This window comes from Stenella coeruleoalba (assembly GCF_951394435.1).
Source record: "Stenella coeruleoalba genome assembly, chromosome: 19".
Lineage (NCBI taxonomy): Eukaryota > Metazoa > Chordata > Mammalia > Artiodactyla > Delphinidae > Stenella > Stenella coeruleoalba.
The window spans coordinates 2,604,936-2,624,194 of NC_137165.1; the positions used below are offsets into that span (position 1 = coordinate 2,604,936).

The window sequence follows — 19,259 nt, forward strand, 5'->3', positions numbered from 1 at the left end:
TTTCCTTTGTTGTCATCGTTGTTATAATCAAGGATAAGCTTATAACCCTTGTACACACAGCTGTAAATTCCTTCATAATTATTTTCATAGGATTCATTTCTACAAATGGAATAACTGAACCAAAGGTTATGCATAGATGCTCAGCTCATCTTGTCATTGGCACTTACATTTTGTTCATAGTTTTTGTTTCGCAGAGTTTTTGTTTTTTAAAGTAGTCAAATCTGTTTTTCTTTATGTATTCTGCTTTTGCAGGTGGGCTCCGAGGGGCCTTTTTCATCTTGTTTAGATATAGAATATCCTCTATTTTCTTCTAGTTCTTGTAATGCTTCATTTTTATTTATTTATTTTTTTGCGGTACGCGAGCCTCTCACTGTTGCGGCCTCTCCCGTTGCGGAGCACAGGCTCCGGACGCGCAGGCTCAGCGGCCATGGCTCACGGGCCCAGCCGCTCCGAGGCATGTGGGATCCTCCCGGACCGGGGCACGAACCCGTGTCCCCTGCATCGGCAGGCGGACTCTCAACCACTGCGCCACCAGGGAAGCCCTAATGCTTCTTTTTCTACCCACTTAAATCTTTATTCCTTCAAAATTCATTTGGTGTGAGGTAGGAATCTCTTTCCTTCTTTCCCTGTCACTCTCTTTTTCTGCCTATGACCAGCCAGTTTTCCCAATGCCATTTTAAAAAACAATCCATTCCTTGTCCTCAGATTAGTGACGCCATCTTGTCCTCAGATTAGTGACGCCATCTTTATTTATTTATTGTAATCCAAATTCTCATGCTTGCGCTTTGTTATGGTTCACTGATGATCCTTCTATTCCTGAGCCGTACTATTATAATTATTTTACTTTTCTGGTCTGCTTTAATATCTGGGAGTATAAATACACTTTCTTTTTTTTTTAGAATTTTCTTTTATAGAGAAGAATGAATTATTTTACCAGATGAATTTTAGGATAACTTTATAAAGAATTTTCTTCACACTTCTAATCCTATTAGAATTTTTATTGGAATTACAATACATTTATAAAATTATTTTGTGAATGATGAATATCTAATTGGAAAATCATGGTATATTTTTCCCTCCAGCCCTCTTTTTGTCATTCTGTAAAATATTGTAGATTTTGGGGGGGCAACAGCAATTTTCTTACCAGGTTTATTCATAGATATTTTATATACATATTTTTTACTTTGTAAGTAGGATTTGTTTAGCATGCAGTAACGTATTTAATTAATTATTTTATTACACAATTTTAATACCTACTTGTTTTAGAAAATTTAGAAGATACAAGGTGAATTAAAAAAAATAAATGACCTGCAATTCCAGAGATAACCACTGTTAACATTTTGTGTATATCTTCCTATTAATAGATTTACAGTCCGATTGGGGAAGTAAGACATGATCACATGAAAGGCTTAACTCCAAGGCGCTAGTGGGTGACTAGCTTGTACTTTTTTGTCTGTCCTTTTGCTTTTGGGAACTGCTCTTACAACTAGTGGGGTCACCAATCACCCAGGTCCCTCTCCCCTCCACTGGGTTGGACAGTGTATCACTCTGGGGTTCTTTTCTGAGGTCTCTTCTCCTGAGATCTTGAATGCTTAAAGCCCCCTAGTCCTGGAATGCTGCTGGGAAAGGCTTTCCCATCCCAAGAGCTCCTGTGTTGGAGTGACGCGAACTCAGGGAAGCAGAGCTGAGAGGTGATGAGAAGCAGCTTCCCAGTGGCGTTTGAACCTCCAGGTATAACTGGCTTAAAGCCAGCTTGAAGTCATCCCCAGACTAGCCAGTTAGCCAGTAAGTTTGCTATTTTGCTTAAACGGAGTTCTGTCACTTGCAGAGTCCGGACCATGGCCACCTCCTGTGACTGTGCCACGGGGCCATGCGCTGGAGGAACCCCGGGGTGAGTTAGGTCCCCGTGCGTCCCCGGCACCCCGGAGGATGGACCTTCCTCCGCGAGGGCGTGTCCCGTGCATTGTGCCTCTCGCTTTCTTTAAGGGAAAGAGGGGGGGCCCCCCGAGGCAGCAGCGTTTGCCAGGGGGGCATGGGGCCACAGTTATAGCAACACCCCTGGCGGTGGAGGTAGTGGGGAGCGGTTCTAAGCTGCGTGAGCAGAGCACCTTTCTGTGGTCTGGGATGGGGATGGAACCGCGGTGAACACAGGGAACTCAGCATCACCGAGGCTCTGCCGACCCACGCCGCCATGTAAGGGCTACTCGGCTGCTTTTCACACCTATTTTTCAGTAAAATAGCAATTAAAATCCAGTTTATGGCTGTGACTAAGCTCTGCCTGGCCCTGATCCCTTCGGTTCTTGGTGAGTGTGGATACAGCACAGTAGCTTGTTTACCTTCACAAAATTTCTTCCATGTGTATTTTCCACGCAGCGTGTTCGCCCCCTGTGACAGGAGATCTTACCGTCATGGGGCTTGTAGGCCACCTGTCGTGAGGGTGCTCTTATGATCTTGGAGCTCTCTGAATTCAAAATTAAGTATGAAAGTATTTATCTTGAGTGAAAAGTGAAATCTCAACCGATCACGGAGCCTTGGAGATCCAGACGCCTTACCTCCGAGGTCCCTAGAGTCTGCTGATCAGAACCCCCTGCTTTGAAATGTTCCTGGCTGTAATCTGAATTTCCCATCCTACCTAGAACATTCTACGAGTCACAGGCTCGAAAGGAAGGGACCCTGAGGCTTCAGGGCAGACTCACCTCTGAAGAGCAGACTGACTTTTTTTTTTTTTTCTGTTTGATATCTCAGGGAGCAATCAGCGAGAAACTAGTCAGCCTACATCTTTAAATCCTTCTGGTTCAGAGAGGTTCAAAGGAAGTATTCAGGAACCAGTAGGATAGAAGTGATTTTGCAGGTTTTTGGGGGGAGTGGGTGGGGGGTGGAGGGGAGGGAGAGGCAGAGGGAGAGGCCGTCGGAAGCCCTGGAGAGCAGAGCCCGCCTGTTTCCTGAGCGAAGCGTCGTTCCAGTGCTCAGTGCCTGGCCCCTCGAGTGTGGTTTTCCTCCCGGCCGGCACCAAACCCCAAAATAGTGCGGCTGGCTTGCTGATTGAGGCCAGCCGCTCTGAGAAGCAGGAGAAGCCAAAGGTTTTGCAGTAAGTACCCAGTTGGTTATTCTTTAAGATGGAGGTGGAAACTCTTAGAACAGCTGTATCTGTGGGAAGAGGTTCTTCTTTTGTGGCTGTAACGTCTCAAGTCCCGGTGACTCCTGCTGTGACTACAGCGTTATTAATATATCGTCCTGTGGTTTGTGGACTGGGCAAGTTCATGCTACGTGCATGTTTGGGGGCCTAAAAATGGATTTCAGACATTTTCTGACGGCTTGAAAACACTGTCTTTTCTCACTGCCTGTCACTTTTCTCGTCTTGCCAAGTAAGGATAATTAATGCTAACTTTAGGTTAAACGTCTAAAGGTCTTTGGAAGAGAAATCCTCCCGGTGGGTACTAATTCCTAGCAGCGTGGAGATCTGTGTTTCACAACCGCGGTGAAGAGGACTGCTTCTGTGCGTTCTTCTCGCCAAGGGTGGAAGTCTGAACTCCCACGGGGGGAGCCGCCCACTTGCCTGGTTCTTCACCCCCAGGAGGTTCTAGGGCCTTCTCCCCTGGAAGACCAGCTCTGGGGAGCACGCCCACCCCTCCTTGCAGAGGGCCCGATAACGTGCCCGTGCTCAGTATCTGGGCCAAACATTGTGCTTGCAAGGCCTAGATGGCAGAGTTTCAAAGATATGACAAAGATAGAGGCTTTTCTAGGAAGTTACTCATTATATGGTTTCTGTTTAGACGGTCTTTTGCCCCACCCGCCGTGGCAAAGGGCTCCAGCTACTTTGAAAGGTCTCCACCACGCTGCTGGAAATTAAGTTTGGGTTTTATTTTCCCCTTTTTTTTCCATTGGGTCTAATCTCTTGGTAGAATCAAACCTTTAGCTCAGTTATGTAGAAAGTCCATTTTTTAAGTTGACTCGAGAAATGTGCTTTGCCCCCTCCCATTAGGATGCAAAGGTGGAGACACACATGTGCTCCTTGGACCTTGGGTCCATTCTCTGCAGCTGCGCCCCACAGACTATACATTTTTATGTGGCTCTGGCTAGAGTGGCCGTTTCACTTCCCTTCATCTCTCCTTTGCCAAGTGAGTTTACGTGGAAGTTGCAGTGTCGTCTCAGCAGAAGACACCCGCGAAAGTCGAGGGAGTGCAAAACAGACAAGACCACACCTTCATTTGGGAAAAGCATCTTTTTCCCGCGCTTCAATTTTATTTTTCAAGCATGTTAATATTTTTAAAAATGATAAACATACCACTTTTGTCTGCTTACTGCGTGGCAGACACAGCAGTTGAGCTCTCCCCGAGGATCATCTTCTCTGAGTCTCACTGTCGTCCCCTGAGGCGCCCACATGTGCGGTCTTCACTTTCGAGGTGGGGAAACTGAGGCACAGAAAGGTCTTGTAACTTGGCCAAGGGCAGACTGACTGGTGGGTGGGGGTGGTCTGGGATTGGAACGTAGGTCTTTCGAAACCCGGAGTAAGTTTAGAAATCAGAGGAAAAGAGTGACTCAATCCCATGCACTAAAACGACTTCAAATTTCTATATTTCTCTGGACCTGTACAATAAAATATTATAGCATACTTCTTTATATTATTAGTTCACAATTATTTTTAATGGCGTATAATGTTCTAGTAAGGGTTTGTTCTATAAATTAATTTACTATTCCCTGTTCTTGAAAAGGGGATTGATTTTTGTTTGTTTGTTCGCTGTGATAAAGGGCACTTCAGTGACTGTCTTGTCCGTATAATCTTCCCCAAGTTTTTGGATTATCTGTAAAATGGATTCTCAGAGGTGGGATTACTGGGTCAAAAGCGCGTGAATTTTTAAAAATTAATTAATTAACTTTTGGCTGCGTTGGGTCTTCGTTGCTGCGTGTGGGCTTTCTCTAGTTGCGGCGATTGGGGGCTAGTCTTCGTTGTGGTGTGCGGTCTTTTCACGCGGTGGCTTCTCTGGTTGTGGAGCACGGGCTCTAGGCGCCTGGGCTTCAGTAGTTGTAGCGTGCGGGCTCAGTAGTTGTGTCTCGTGGACTCTAGAGCACAGGCTCAGTAGTTGTGGCCCACAGGCTTAGTTGCTCTGCGGCATGTGGGATCTTCCCAGACCAGGGCTTGAACCCATGTCCCCTGCATTGGCAGGCGGATTCTTAACCACTGCGCCACCAGGGAAGCCCAAAGCGCATGAATTTTTAACAGTGCTTTGTATATGTTGCTAGATTGCTTTTCTACCAACATTGTGTGTGAGATGTCAGTTTAATTTTATCCATTCCAGTGACAGCACCATGAAAGAAAAAAAAAAGAACAGGTAAAAAGGAAGCACTTGTTGGTAATTTTGCATCTTTTTTAATATACTTACGATGAACTTTTTTTTCACATTTGTTTACAAATTGTACCTTCTCTTTGCTCACTCATCTATTAGGATCTTAATGCGTTTTTCGTGGGGGTGGCTAATTCATAAAGTTTTTTTTTTTAAGATTTATTTATTATTTAGTTTTGGCTGCGTTGGGTCTTAGTTGCAGCACGTGGGCTCTTCGTCGCGGTGCACGGGCTTCTCTCTAGTTGCGGTGTGCGGTTTTTCTCTTCTCCAGTTGAGGCGCGTGAGCTCAGTAGTTGTGTCACATGGGATTAGTTGCCCCGCGGCATGTGGGATCTCAGTTCCCTGACCGGGGATCAAACCCGCGTCCCCTGCATTGTAAGGCGGATTCTTTACCACTGGACCACCAGGGAAGTCCCCATAAAGGTTTTTAAAAGATTTACTCACAAAGTTTCATCAGTTATTTTCCCCAGACTATGTTTTACCTTTTTACAATGAATTTTTTAAAACCATACAGCCGTTTAACATTTTTGCATAGTCACATCTGTCCATTTTTAACTATTCTTACTTTAGAAATCTGTCTTTTTTTAAGGGATTTATTTCCTTCTAGTTTTTACTTTGGTGCATGATGTGAAAAGTGCACTTTGACTTAAACAAAATAATGCTAGGCCGTTTTCCCATTGTCATTTATGAGTGATCTTTATGTTCGCTAGTATTTTATAATTTTGTCAGTTTATATCCTCAGCTGTTCTATGATATGTGCTTTTTCTGGATTGTCTGTTTTATTTATAGGAGCTGACCGTGTCTGAGCTGTTATCACTCTGTGTTGATTTTGCTGTTTTAAGATGTGTGGAGAGAATGGGTTGTGTGGAGGGACGCTGAGTCAAAGGAAGAGTTGTTGGCAGCGAGGGCTCCGTCTCAGCCTCCCTGGCCTTAGTCTTCTCATCTGTAAAATGGGGATGGTTATAGTGTCCACGCCATGGGTTGTTGGGGTGGGGAAATAAAGTTAAACAAGGAAATACTGAAAAAGTATTTGAGGTACACAGATATGCATAGAGACATATATATATATGTATACATCTATTTTATATACATAAATATGCATTCTTTGTGTTTCTTTTTAATGTAATTTTTATTGGAGTATAGTTGGTTTATTACAATGTTGTGTTAGTTTCAGGTGTGCAGCAAAGTGAATCAGATATATATATAGATATAGATAAATCTATATAGATACATCTATATCTATCTGTATGTACAGATATATATCTCTCCACTCGTTTTTAGATTCTTTTCCCATATAGCTCATTACAGAGTATTGAGTAGAGTTCTCTGTGCTCTACAGTAGGTCCTTATTAGTTATCTGTTTTATATATAGTAGCATGTATATGTCAATCCCAATCTCCCAATTTATCCCTCATCCCCCCTTCCCCCCCCCCCGTAACCATATGTTTATTTTCTATGTCTGTGACTCCTTTTCTGTTTTGTAAATAAGTTCATTTGTACCATTTTTTGTTTTTGTAGATTCCACATATAAGCGATATCATATGATATTTGTCTTTCTCTGTCTGACTTACTTCACTCAGTATGACAATATCTAGGTCCACCCATGTTGCTTCAAATGACATTATTTCGTTCTTTGTTATGGCTAAGTAATATTCCATTGTATATATGCACCACATCTTCTTTATCCATTCCTCTGTTGGTGGAAATTTAGGTTGCTTCCGTGTCTTGGCTATTGTAAACAGTGCTGCAGTGAACACTGGGGTGCATGTATCTTTTTGAATTATGGTTTTCTCTGGATATATGCCCAGGAGTGGGATTGCTGGATCATCTGGTCGTTCTATATTTAGTTTTTTTTTAAGGAACCTCCATAATGTTTTCCATAATGGTTGTACCAGTTTTCATTCCCACCAAGTGTAGGAGGGTTCCCTTGTATTTCTTATATAGAGTCAAATGTGTCATTCTTTCCCTTTATGACTTAAGACAACCCTTCATGTAATCTTGGGAGACAGAAAAAGATGACACACTTGACTCTATACACATTTAAAAACTTGGTACATTGAAAGACAGGCATGTGGCAGAGAGAACTATGTGTAGTGCCCATACCACAGAGAGCTGCTAACCATTATAAGAGAGGAGTTTCCACACATCTATTAGAAAAAGGCAAAGACACACAGGAAAAGTGGGCAAAGGCAACTTATAAATAGAAATGTATATTTATTTCCGTAAATATATGAAGAAATATTGACAGCCAACAAAGATACCTCGGTAAGAATCAGGGAAATGCAAATTCAAATACTAATGAAATGTCACTTTCCCTGTAGCAGATAGGCAGCGTCAAAGAGAACATATGGAGATGGGCACTGGCAGTCACAACTAATAGGAACAAGAATTAGCAAACCTTTTTTTGTACGGCAATTTTACAAAACCTACCAAAACGTGTAATAGCCTTTAATGTCTTAGAAAATACTGTACATGTTTTCAAGTACGCACATCCAACATAATCATATTTACATTAAAAATGTCGTTATGTTAAGAAACCTGAGCTCTAGATTTTTATTTGTATGAATATAAAAGTTCATTTTTAAAAAGTTCTGGATACCAAATATCAGGCTGTTCACGGTGTTACTTCTGGAGAGGTAGGGAGAATTAGGGCAAGGCCTCTTTTACCTTTTTCTAGATATACGTCCATGTTTGAGTTTTTCATGAGTCTGTATTTGTGTAAGATAAATACATAAATAGACACTTTTCCGGGCCCGCGGGCCAGAAAATTTTAGGGAGCAGGATCCCAGCTGTAGAGGCTCAGGATTGGGAAAGTTCACAATTTTAGGAATTTTAGAGGCAACATTTGAGGCAGTGTTAAGAGGCAACATTTTATTCTTCCTTAACGTTTTTCTTTTTTTAAAAAATTTATTTATTTATTTATTTATGGCTGTGTTGGGTCTTCGTTTCTGTGCAAGGGCTTTCTCTAGTTGTGGCAAGTGGGAGCCACTCTCATCATGGTGCGCGGGCCTCTCACTATCGCGGCCTCTCGTTGCGGAGCACAGGCTCCAGACGCGCAGGCTCAGTAGTTGTGGCTCACGGACCTAGTTGCTCCATGGCATGTGGGATCTTCCCAGACCAGGGCTGCATTGGCAGGCAGATTCTCAACCACTACGCCACCAGGGAAGCCCTTTAACGGTTTTTTTTTTTTTTTTGCCGTACGCGGGCGTCTCACTGTTGTGGCCTCTCCCATTGCGGAGCAAAGGCTCCGGACGCGCAGGCTCAGCGGCCATGGCTCACGGGCCCAGCCGCTCTGCGGCATGTGGGATCTTCCGGACCGGGGCACGAACCTGTGTCCCCTGCGTCGGCAGGCGGATCCTCAACCACTGCGCCACCAGGGAAGCCCTAATTTCCAGCTTTTTGTGGGTGTGGGGAGGTGGCAGTCAGATGAGGTTACAGGGAAGAAGTCACATCTGATCTGGGGCTTGAAGGATGGGTGAGATTTGAGTAAAGGGCAGTGAGGGTGAGAAAGGCAGCTCAGGCCGGGGAACAAGAAAAAAAGCAAGGATGTGGGCATCCCAGGCTGCTGGGGGCTAGGGAAGCCCAGGCTGGGGGGAGCAGAAGCGAGTTTGGGAAGGTGGGCTTGGACCAAGGAGAGATGGCATTCAGTCAGCCCACATGAGCTTGACCAATGCCTGCAGAGTGTGACCTCCGCCACAGTCGCTCCCAGGTCTCCTGGCTCTTCTTTACAGTCAGCCCCTCTGAGGTGTTTTCCAGCCACCAAGCAGTTAACTCAGTTCTGGTGCTGTCCACCTGGACAGAGTGTAAAGGCTTAGTCCCACAAGACTGTCCCCGCTTCACACGCTGATCGCAGGTCCGGGCTGACCCCCGTGCTTCGGACCCACCGGCTATAGATCAGAGGTTGCCAGGACCCCCTCCTCAGATTTGACTAATTTGCTACTCAGAGAAACATTTCCTTACGTTTGCCAGTTCATTATCAAGGGTATTATAAAGGCTACAGATGAACAGCTGGATGAAGGGGTATAGAGGGGGCGGTCGAGAAGGGTCCCGAGCACTTCCTTAGGAGCTCCTGTCCCTGTGGACCTGGTGTGTGTCACCCTCCTGGATGTGTACGTGTCCACCAAGAGATTATGGAGCTTAATCTGCAAGCCCCTCTCCCTTCCCAGAGGCTGGGGGAAGGGGCTGAGATCCCAACCCTCTAATCACTTGGTCTTCCTGGTGACCAGCCCCATACCAGGAACCACAGGCAAAGGCCAGGTATATTTCATATACACAACTCCTTCTTCTACTCCCAGGCCCTGGTAACTGCTGGTCTGTGCTCTGTCCCCAGGGTGTTGCCTTTTCCATCGCGTCATGTGAATAGAGTCCCGTAGCAGGAAGCCTTTTGAGGCTGACCTCTTCCCCTAAGCATAATTCATCCACTTTCTTGCATGTACCACTAACTCCTTCTTTTTCACTGATGAGGAGTGTTTCACTGCGTGGACACTCCAGTCTGTCTATCCACCCACCATGGAGACAGGTTGTGTCCAGTTTTTGCCGTTATGAACTGTCGATGCAAAAATTAATTGATCGTCAATCTAAGAAAGAAATGGACATTTTATACGAGCCAACCCAGGGATTATAACCCGGGAGACGGCCTGTCAGGTAACTCTGAGAACTGTTCCCAAGAGGTAAGGCGGGGAGGCTGTGATTTTGGCAAAGGGGGTACATACAGTGAAGCACTCATCTCAGTAGAAGGTTGCTGCTGGTCACCAGGAACAGACACCTTAATTAATGCTTTTTTTTTTTTTAAGTGCTTTTCTAAGTATGGGAAGATGCAAGAATCCAGGTTCATAAAAAATTTCTCCTGGAAATGTCTAACTGTCTGAGGGTTGGTTCTGCCAGGTTTCCCAGAACACAGAGTGCCTCGTCTTGGTCTTTGCTCAGAATTCCTTTCAAGGTGTCCTGTGGGTCACTGACTGCGCTGCAGTGGCTGATGACTTGGTTCTTGTGGAACTGGATGGTGGGCTACATTCTTTATGTTACAGGCCCCTCCCTTTTGGTCTTAATTTTGACAAAGGTTTGGGAGGCATTTAGTGACCAATTTGTCCCATGGTCCTAGGAATGCTCATTCCCAGGTCGGGTGAGGATTTTGTTGATGTGCCCCTTGATGTGCTGATACTGGACTAGGCCCTGTTAATAGTTGCCCAAAACCTCTGGACCCCCTGTCCTACAGTCTGTTATGGTCCAGGAAACGGTTCCCTCTGTGGCTTCCTCCCAATTCTAGAGTTACACTGTTACAATCACTGATCTTATAGAACTATGTATTTGGTCAGTCGTTTCAAGTCACCTAATCATCATTAATTTTACCTGAGACTCAGTCACACATTTGGTGACGTAAGAAACAATCCTTTTGTAAAATAGGCAGGATACAGGTAACATAGCTAGTAATGCTCATGTAAGGTCATAAGTATTTAAGCTAAGAACTTCCTTTAGGTATGGCCCAGCATCTCTCTAGGTCTTCTGACCAGTCTCTTCTGCACCAATCACTGTCTTTAAGGGAAATGATATATTGGCTTCCTATATAAAGTCCACCAAAGATGTCTGCATGCACCAGGCCACTGGTGGTCATCGTGACCCCTTACAGGATTGAGAAAGGAATATTGTCTTCTCATGAGTTACATGGCTGGTACCAGAGGGAGAACATTTTTGTTTTTTGTTTTGTTTTTTTTTTTTTTTTTTTGCGGTACGCGGGCCTCTCACTGTTGTGGCCTCTCCGGTTGCAGAGCACAGACTCTGGACGCGCAGGCTCAGCAGCCATGGCTCACAGGCCTAGCCGCTCCGCGGCATGTGGGATCTTCCCGGACTGGGGCACGAACCTGTGTCCCCTGCATTGGCAGGCGGACTCCCAACCACTGCGCCACCAGGGAAGCCCTGTTTTTTGTTTTTTAATTTTATTTTTTTACTGAGGTGTAGTTGATTTACAGTGTTGTGTTAGTTTCAGGTGTATAGCAAAGTGATTCAGTTATATGTATACATGTATATCTATTCTTTTTCAGATTCTTTCCCCTTACAGGTTATTACAGAATATTGAGTATAGTTCTCTGTGCTATCCAGTAGGTCCTTGTCGCAGAAGGAGAAAAATTGATCTTTGTGGTTGAGCAGTTCTCTCTGCCATGGGGGAAGTCTGTTTGATGAAGATGCACAGTGGACACTGGAGGCGGGGGAGGAGACCAAAAGCAGAGAAAAAAGTTTCTGTTTAAATTTTTCTTGTCTTGCCTTAAAATAGGCATTTTATTTCATCAGAACCCAAGCCTGTGAATCAGGCTTCCCACTCAGACACAGTTTTCATTTCTCTTGGATAAATACTGAGGAGTGGGATTACTAGATTGTATGACAAGCGCATGTTTAATTTTGTAACGTTAAAAACAAGAGGCCCCAAATGGAGTCGCTGGTGCTGAGCCCCACGCCACCAAATTTCACTTAATTACAGTTTCAGCCTCTCCCAGAAATAGGATCTTTAACCAGGGAATCGGGAATCCCCTGATCAGCACCAGTGAGGTCACCTGCCGGGTGGACCCCTGCATCCCTTAAAGGGAAGTGACCTTGCAGTAACCAGCCTGCTTTTGGCCGAGTATAACTTCCTGTTCCCGCTCCTCCTGCCTGTAAAAGACTTTCACTTTGTACAGTTCCTCGGAGCTCCTCTCTCTGTGCTAGATGGGATGCTGCTCTCTTTGTGAATCATTGAGTAAAGCCAATAAGATCTTTAAAATTTACTCAGTTAAATTTTGGGGTTTTTTTTAACAATAAGAAATGGCTACACTGATTTGCAAAGCAGCCGCACCAGTTTGCATTTCCATCAACAATGAATGGGAGTTCCAGTTGCTCCGTATCCTTGCCTGCACTTGTTTTTATTTTTTTAAGCTTCAAGCCATTCTAATTCGGCATGTAGTAATATCTCCCTGTGGTTTCAATTTGCATTTACTTAATGACTCATGCCCCTGAGCATCTTCTCATGTGTTTATTTGCCGTCCAGTTATCTTCTTTGGTGAAGTGTTTAAATCTTTGACCATTTTTTATGGAGTTGTGTGTTTTGTCATTGTTGAGTTTTGTGAGTTTTGCTGAGTTTCCTCCTAAATGCAGGAATCAGGTCCTTCATCAGTTTTGTGTTTTGCGGATGCTTCCCTTCCAGCTGGCTTTTCATTTTCTTGACAATGTCTTCTGAAGAGCAGAAGTTTTCAATTTTGATGAAGTCCAATTTATCAGTTTTTAAAAAAATTTTATTTATGGATCACGCTTTTGGTGTTGATTCTAAGAAATCGTTGCCTGACTGAAGGTCACCAAGATTTTCTCCTGTCTTCTTCTAGCAGCTTTCTAATTTTATTGAGGTTTTCAGCCTGTCTTTACACAACATTGATTATGGCCCAGACAGTGGGCGGAGAGCTGTGAAACCACAGAGGAATGAGATGGTCCTTTGCTCCAGGATCCTGGGGACCGAGAAGCCGGGGTGGGAGATGAGTCAGCAGGGTGTCAGTCTGGTTGGGGTGCTGTGGACACTCCTTGTGGTGGGGGAGCAGGACAGGACGGTAGGGGTTAGGTTGAAAGTAGGAGTGGGGGTGGGGAGCCATTGTCCTGGGTGTGGAGTGGCAGTGGGGAGGCCTGGAGGCTGGTGGCAGGATAGCTGCCCATCCTTTGTGGCGCTGGGATCTGAGTGCAGGGCGCCTGGCAGGCGTGGGCAGAGCGCACGGTGGGCCTCATCCCAGAACAAAGAGAAGGTGGGGGCAGCCTGGTGACGTGGCTCATGCCGGGTCCCCTGAGGGACAGGGGACTATCTTTCTTCCGTATCACAAAGGGCCCATCCTTAGGGGACGGCCACAGTGCTGTGGCGTCATTGTCTCAGGCTCCTACCCTGGGGTGGACCAGAGAGCCGCTGCTGTCCTGCTGTTCCTTGTATATTCGCTCCCAAGACCCCTGAGAGGCACCCATGATGACAAGGTCGTCCCAGGAGCAGCCTGTACATGATCCCTCATATTTGAGGCAATCCTCAAAGTGTGGTGTGCTGGGGAAAGGTAGGGCGTGCTCCAGGTGCTGAATACGTTAACCCTGCAAAGGACAGCAGTTGCTTTCATGAGCCAGCTGGCACTACAGGAAAATAGCTGAAGCCTGTGGCTTAGAAAAGAATATTTCAGGAATGTGAAAACAAAAAAGAAATCAGCACGTCCAGTGATTTAACTTAAGCCGGTAACAATAAGGAAATCCAGAGCAATGGCAGAGTCCTACAGCCCTGCTGGAGGGACGGACTCTGCCCCTTACCCAGAGGGGGTGTCTGCCACGCCTGGGGTGGCCAGTGCCACCGTGCGGGCCTGAGTCAGGCCCCTGCACGCTCTGTGCCTGTAGAAGGTCCAGGAAAGTTCTCTTTCCCCCTCGTTTCCTCCCGTGGTCCAGGAGCCGACACAGACCGCTAACAGGGTCAGCGGCTGTGCGGTCCCTCCCTTTGTCCCTCCCCTGCCCCGCTGTCCTGTCCCTGCACTCGAGGTGCTGCAGACCCAGCTCCTGGGGCCACAGCTGGGAGCCTGGCCCGCCTGCTACCGCTCCTCCGCCACTGCCAAGAGCCAGGGCTTCCATACGCCCCCAAAGACACGATGAAAGGGCCCTTCATCTTCCCGGCCGAGTCCCTGCCTCCCTCCCTGGGCCCCCAGGATGAGAGTTCTCCCGGGAGGTTCTTCAGTGCCTTGGACAGACAGACAGGCAGACAGATGGACGGGCTGCCAGGGGCCACCCTGGCCGGCCTCCCGACACTCCTGGGCCACAGCACGCAGCGTGGCTGATCTCCAGCTGAGACCCTGCCACTCTGAACCCTTCAAGCTCCCATGACTCGGGGCTGCCTTTTCAGAATAATGTCATCGTTATAGAAAACCCACAGCCGCCAATGGGGTCCTTTGTGAGTCTGTCAGGGACCACAGACCTCTGAAGGTACCGATCAGAGGAGAAGTCCGCCCTTTCTGAGTAAGAAGCAAGAAGGCAACCAGAGTCCATCTTGGTTTCTTGCCTATACAAGTTCTTCATTTTGTCGAGCTCAAGATTTACTTTGCTTATTCAGTTGCTTGTTCCCAAACTCCTAAATTAGGAGCTTGGGATTAACATATACACTCTATATAAAATAGATAACCAAAAAGGTCCTACTGTATAGAACAGGGAACTATATTCAATATCTTGTAATAACCTATAAGGGAAAAGAATCTGAAAAAGAATATATATATGTATATATAACTGAATCACTTTGCTGTACACCTGAAACTAACACAACACTGTACCTCAGCTATACCCCAATAGAAAAAAAATCCTAAAACAGATCGGTTGTTCCCACTGCCACACCCACACACAGACAGACACACACAGATGCACACACACACACACAGACACACAGAGGCACACACACAGACAGTGCACACACAGGTATACATACATACAGACAGACACACACAAGGTCAGAAACATGGCCAGAGGCCCATGTGGCTAACGTATAGTGAGCCCAGGGGGGCGGTGGATGTGGGGTGGGGCCCCATCTCTCCGCCCGTGGACGGAGGGCCCCTGTTTGCATCTGTGCCCTGTAGCGCTGGGGGAGGGGACTTGCGTGCCCCCCATCTCTGTAGGGCAAGTGCATTGAAGTGAGTGGTGGAGGGCATAGGGTTTTGCTGGGGGTACTGGGGTTGGGGGCGGCATGCCCTGCAGTGTTTGCATTGTTTTCTAGAGGAAATAGAACAGAATGACTCAGAAGTGGCCGCCTGTTTCCTTGGAAGCTGTGCCACTGACATCATAGGGCCTTGCCCCTTGTCCCACCTGACTGAGGGGCCCCTGGTAGGAACAAAGAAACAGAAAAGGCTGCATAAAAGGTACTTAGACTTGACACTTTAACTTATTGGGTCCCTAAACCTGTGGTTGCCATTGGCTACCACTTAACAGAGCATCGAACATAAATGCATGTATTGTGATATTTTGGTTAAAGTGTCTGAACTCTTAGAGCATAAAATTGTAAACTATTGGGCTTCCCTGGTGGCGCAGTGGTTGAGAGTCCGCCTGCCGATGCAGGGGACACGGGTTCGTGCCCCAGTCCGGGAGGATCCCACATGCCGTGGAGCAGTTGGGCCCGTGAGCCATGGCCGCTGAGCCTGCGTGTCCAGAGCCTGTGCTCCGCAATGGGGGAGACCACAGCAGTGAGAGGCCCGCATACCGCAAGAAAAAAAAAAAATTTGTAAACTATTATTGACTGTTACGGTGAAACTGGGATGTCTAGCACAAATTGAAAAAGCTGTCCTTCGGGAATAAACTCACGAATGGAGATGAATCAGTAGATGATTTCTGAGGTTTGGTGTTGAATAACTTTGGGAACTATTTCTCCAGCATGTTATAAGTTAATGAGATGAATTTCATAAGGCTAATGCGTATACAGCAACATGAACCGTGTTTTCAAGGTAATAATGCTGGAAGGCTCTGTATCAATATCCATGGGGTTCTCATCCTGAAAGCAATCTGGGGACTGCTTATTTGGTAATTGTTTAGAGGCATTTATAAGTCTTACAGGAGAAGAACTGTCATTGCTTTACGGCTCCATTTTTTTTTTTTTTTTTTTTTACGGCTCCATTTTGTGTTCTCTGATTAATTCAGCAAATACTTTGTGAATCTGGGTGCCTGGCTAGAGAGGGAAGGGCAGGGAGACACTTGCTCACAGTTCTTCAGTGACAAGCAGGATCTAAACATTCATTAGCTGATGTTGGTTAAGCACCTGCTCGGTGCATCCGGGAACACTGTGACGAACCGGAAGGTAAAGTGCCCTGGGAGCTGCAGGGGGTGGGCGGAGGCTGAGGACCCACGATGGATGGTCAGTACAGCCAGAGCCTGGCTGGGGTGATAGAAGCTCTGAAGGAATGACGGGAGGGCTGTGCGGTGAGCTCCTCCGGAGACTGGAAGGGAAAGACCTTTTGGAGGAAGGACCGCCACCCCCACCCCCACCCCCCCGGGCCGTGTGAAGAGCTGGAGGGGGGCCTTCCAGTTCAACTGCCCTCCTTGGGAACCAGCTGGGCAGGTCCGAGGGGCTGGAGTAGCTCCCACAGCACACAGGGGAGGGTCTCAGAATGCAGACGGGCAGCCCCACGATGGCCTAGGACTTTGGGGTTGTGACAGAGATCTTGGATTTGCACTCTAAATATAGTGAGAAGCTACAGCAAGTTTCTCCGTAGGGAGGGACATGATCTGACTTGTGGTTTGTTTTTTTTTTTAATAATTTTTAAAATTTAAATCGTGGTTAAAAACACACACATACCATAAAATGTACCATGTTACCCAATTTTATGATTTTTGTTTTTTTGGTTTTTTTTTTGCGGTACGCGGGCCTCTCACTGCTGTGGCCTCTCCCATTGTGGAGCACAGGCTCCGGACGCGCAGGCTCAGCGGCCATGGCTCACGAGCCCAGCCGCTCCGGGACCGGGGCACGAACCCGCGTCCCCCGCATCGGCAGGCGGATTCCCAACCACTGCGCCATCAGGGAAGCCCCATGATTTGTGTTTTTAAAGAGCCCTCCAGCTGTTGAGTGGCATTAACTGTTGTGGGCAAGATGGGCAAGAGCAGAGCTGGGGATCCGGGGGTGCTGCGGCATCAGGAGGGGGGCGGGACGAGGAGGGGGCAGGGAAATGCGGGGGGAGTCTTGGGCGGGTGAGTATCAGAAAGTTGTTGGCAGAGCCTCGCAGGAGGGGCTGGAACATTCCTGGGGGAGGTCTCTGAGGAGGGTCCCGGGGCCGTGGGTGCCCCAGACGAGAACGGTGGGGAGGTCTGGGTCTGGCTGCACCGCACGGCAGAGCTCAGCTGGGCAGTCCCTTGATCTGGAGCAAGGTTGAGCACAGGCCCCGGCTTGGGAAGCGAGCAAATTCCTGGGGCCTCACTGGGCGCTGACTGTGAAGCATGGTGACATCTCTGCCTCTGGCCCCGAGCCTGGCACGGAGACGCTGTGAGAAGCGTCAGCCTGAAGATGAGCACCGACCGAGGGTCTGAGCGGGAGCGGCGGCCTCAGCTGAGCGCTGGAGCCGGGCAGGAGGACTGCGGAACAGGGGTGGCTCCGGGACGGAGGAGCCGGAGCTGTGCTCAGTCCATCCGGAGAAGAAGGAGGGCTTGCGGGCTTGGTGCCGGAGCCTGAGCTCCCCCGGCAGCCGTGGCTGTGAGAAGCGGCCGCGGGCCGCGGGGAGGCCACGATGCTCTGAGGTTTTGAGTCTGGGAGGCCGGGAGGAAGCCCTCAAGGATAACAGAAACGGGAAGTCGGGAGAAGCTTTGGAGTTAGGACTGTCTCCGCGCTGTGCTCGGGCAGGCGGCCCCTGGGAAGGCGACAGGCCAGCAGCGTGGCGGGTCGGTGGACAGACGAGGGTAGGAGCCGCGAGGAGGCCCTCCTGGGCTGGGGGGGGGGGCTTCCGGAGGGAGACCCCTGAGCTCACTCTGGAAGGCGGGTGGGAGATGGCCAGACCTTCCACGTTGCCACCACCTTGTGGATGCCGCATCAGTGGTGGCCGTTCCACCCCTGCACCCCCATCTTCTCCCTGAGCCCGTGGGTAGCCCTGGAGGTTCGGGGAGGGGAGAATGCCCTTGAGGCCTTTCTCTCCCCAGCTGCTCCCGCCGCCCCCGCCCCCAGTGCTACTGAGCTGTTTGGGTTAGCTGCATTTCTCTACCTAGGCCTCAGCTTCTGCTCTTGGTCTAGCTCTCTCCGGGTCCCAGCGGCTTCCTCCCCGACCCCGTGGGCCGGTGGTGATAACATCCTAGCCTAGCCCCTTGTAAACGGGTCCTTTTGGAGCTCTCCCAGTTTCCCAGCTGATGTCCCAGACAGTGGCAGGGGCATCATGTGACTGAGCAAACATTCTGACCCAAGATGCTTTTGCCGAAATGGAGATGAAAGTCTGCGGTTCTCTCCTACACTATAGCTTTTGTTTTGTTTTGTCTTTCTTATCACATTTTAAAAGATTGTGGTCAAATACACATAGTATAAACTTTACTGTCTTAACCATTTTTAAGCGTTTAGTTCCGTGGCATTAAGTACATTCACCACCATCCGTCCCCAGAACTGTGTTTGTCTTACAAAACTGAAACTCTGTCCCCATTAAACACTAACTCCTGTTCCTCACTCCCCCAGCCCCTGGCCCCCACCATTTTACTTTCTGTTCCTGTGAATTTGACTCCTGTAAGTACTTCATATAAGTGTAATCATACAAGTGTGTTTGTCTTTTTCTGCCTGGCTTATTTCACTTAGCATGAGGTGTTCAAGATTCATCCATGCTGTAGAATGTATCAGAATTTCCTTCCTTTTTAAGACTGAGTAATATTCCACTGGATGTATAGACCACATGTTGTGTATCCACTCATCCATCAGTGGACACTTGGGTTGCTTCCACCTTTTTTGGCTGTTGTGAATAATGCTGCCCTGAACATGGGTGTGCAAATACCTCATTGAGACCCTGCTTTCAATTCTTTTGGGAATGTGCCCAGAAGTGGAATCACTGGATCATACGGTAAAATCTATCTTTTTTTAATTTTAATTTTTTTTCTTTTTGCGGTACGCGGGCCTCTCACTGTTGTGGCCTCTCCCATTGCGGAGCACAGGCTCCGGACGCGCAGGCTCAGCAGCCATGGCTCATGGGCCCAGCCGCTCCGCGGCATGTGGGATCTTCCCGGACCGGGGCGTGAACCCGTGTCCCCTGCATCGGCAGGCACACTCTCAACCACTGCGCCACCAGGGAAGCCCTATTTTTTATTTTTTGAGGAACTGCCATACTGTTCTCCATAGCAGCTGCACCATGTTACATTCCCAGCAACAGTTCACAAGAGTTCCAGATTTCTCCACATCCTCGCCAACATTTGTTTCTTTCTGGTTTGGTTTGGTTTGGTAGTACCCATCCTAATGGG

The 19,259-nt window shown here is 47.7% G+C and overlaps 1 protein-coding gene across 7 annotated transcripts in view; it reads left to right on the top strand.

Annotated features, from left to right (window-relative positions):
- Positions 1–19,259, top strand: part of SPECC1 (sperm antigen with calponin homology and coiled-coil domains 1) — a 247,898-nt gene that overhangs the window by 37,723 nt on the left and 190,916 nt on the right. Inside the window, exon 1 of one of the 7 annotated variants that reach the window (XM_079903740.1) lies at positions 2,857–3,088. The exons of the other annotated variants lie outside the window; for them this stretch is intronic. The gene's annotated coding sequence lies outside the window, so the exon portion shown is untranslated. Of the gene's footprint in view, positions 1–2,856; positions 3,089–19,259 lie in introns of those variants that run through there. 7 annotated transcript variants of the gene reach the window in all.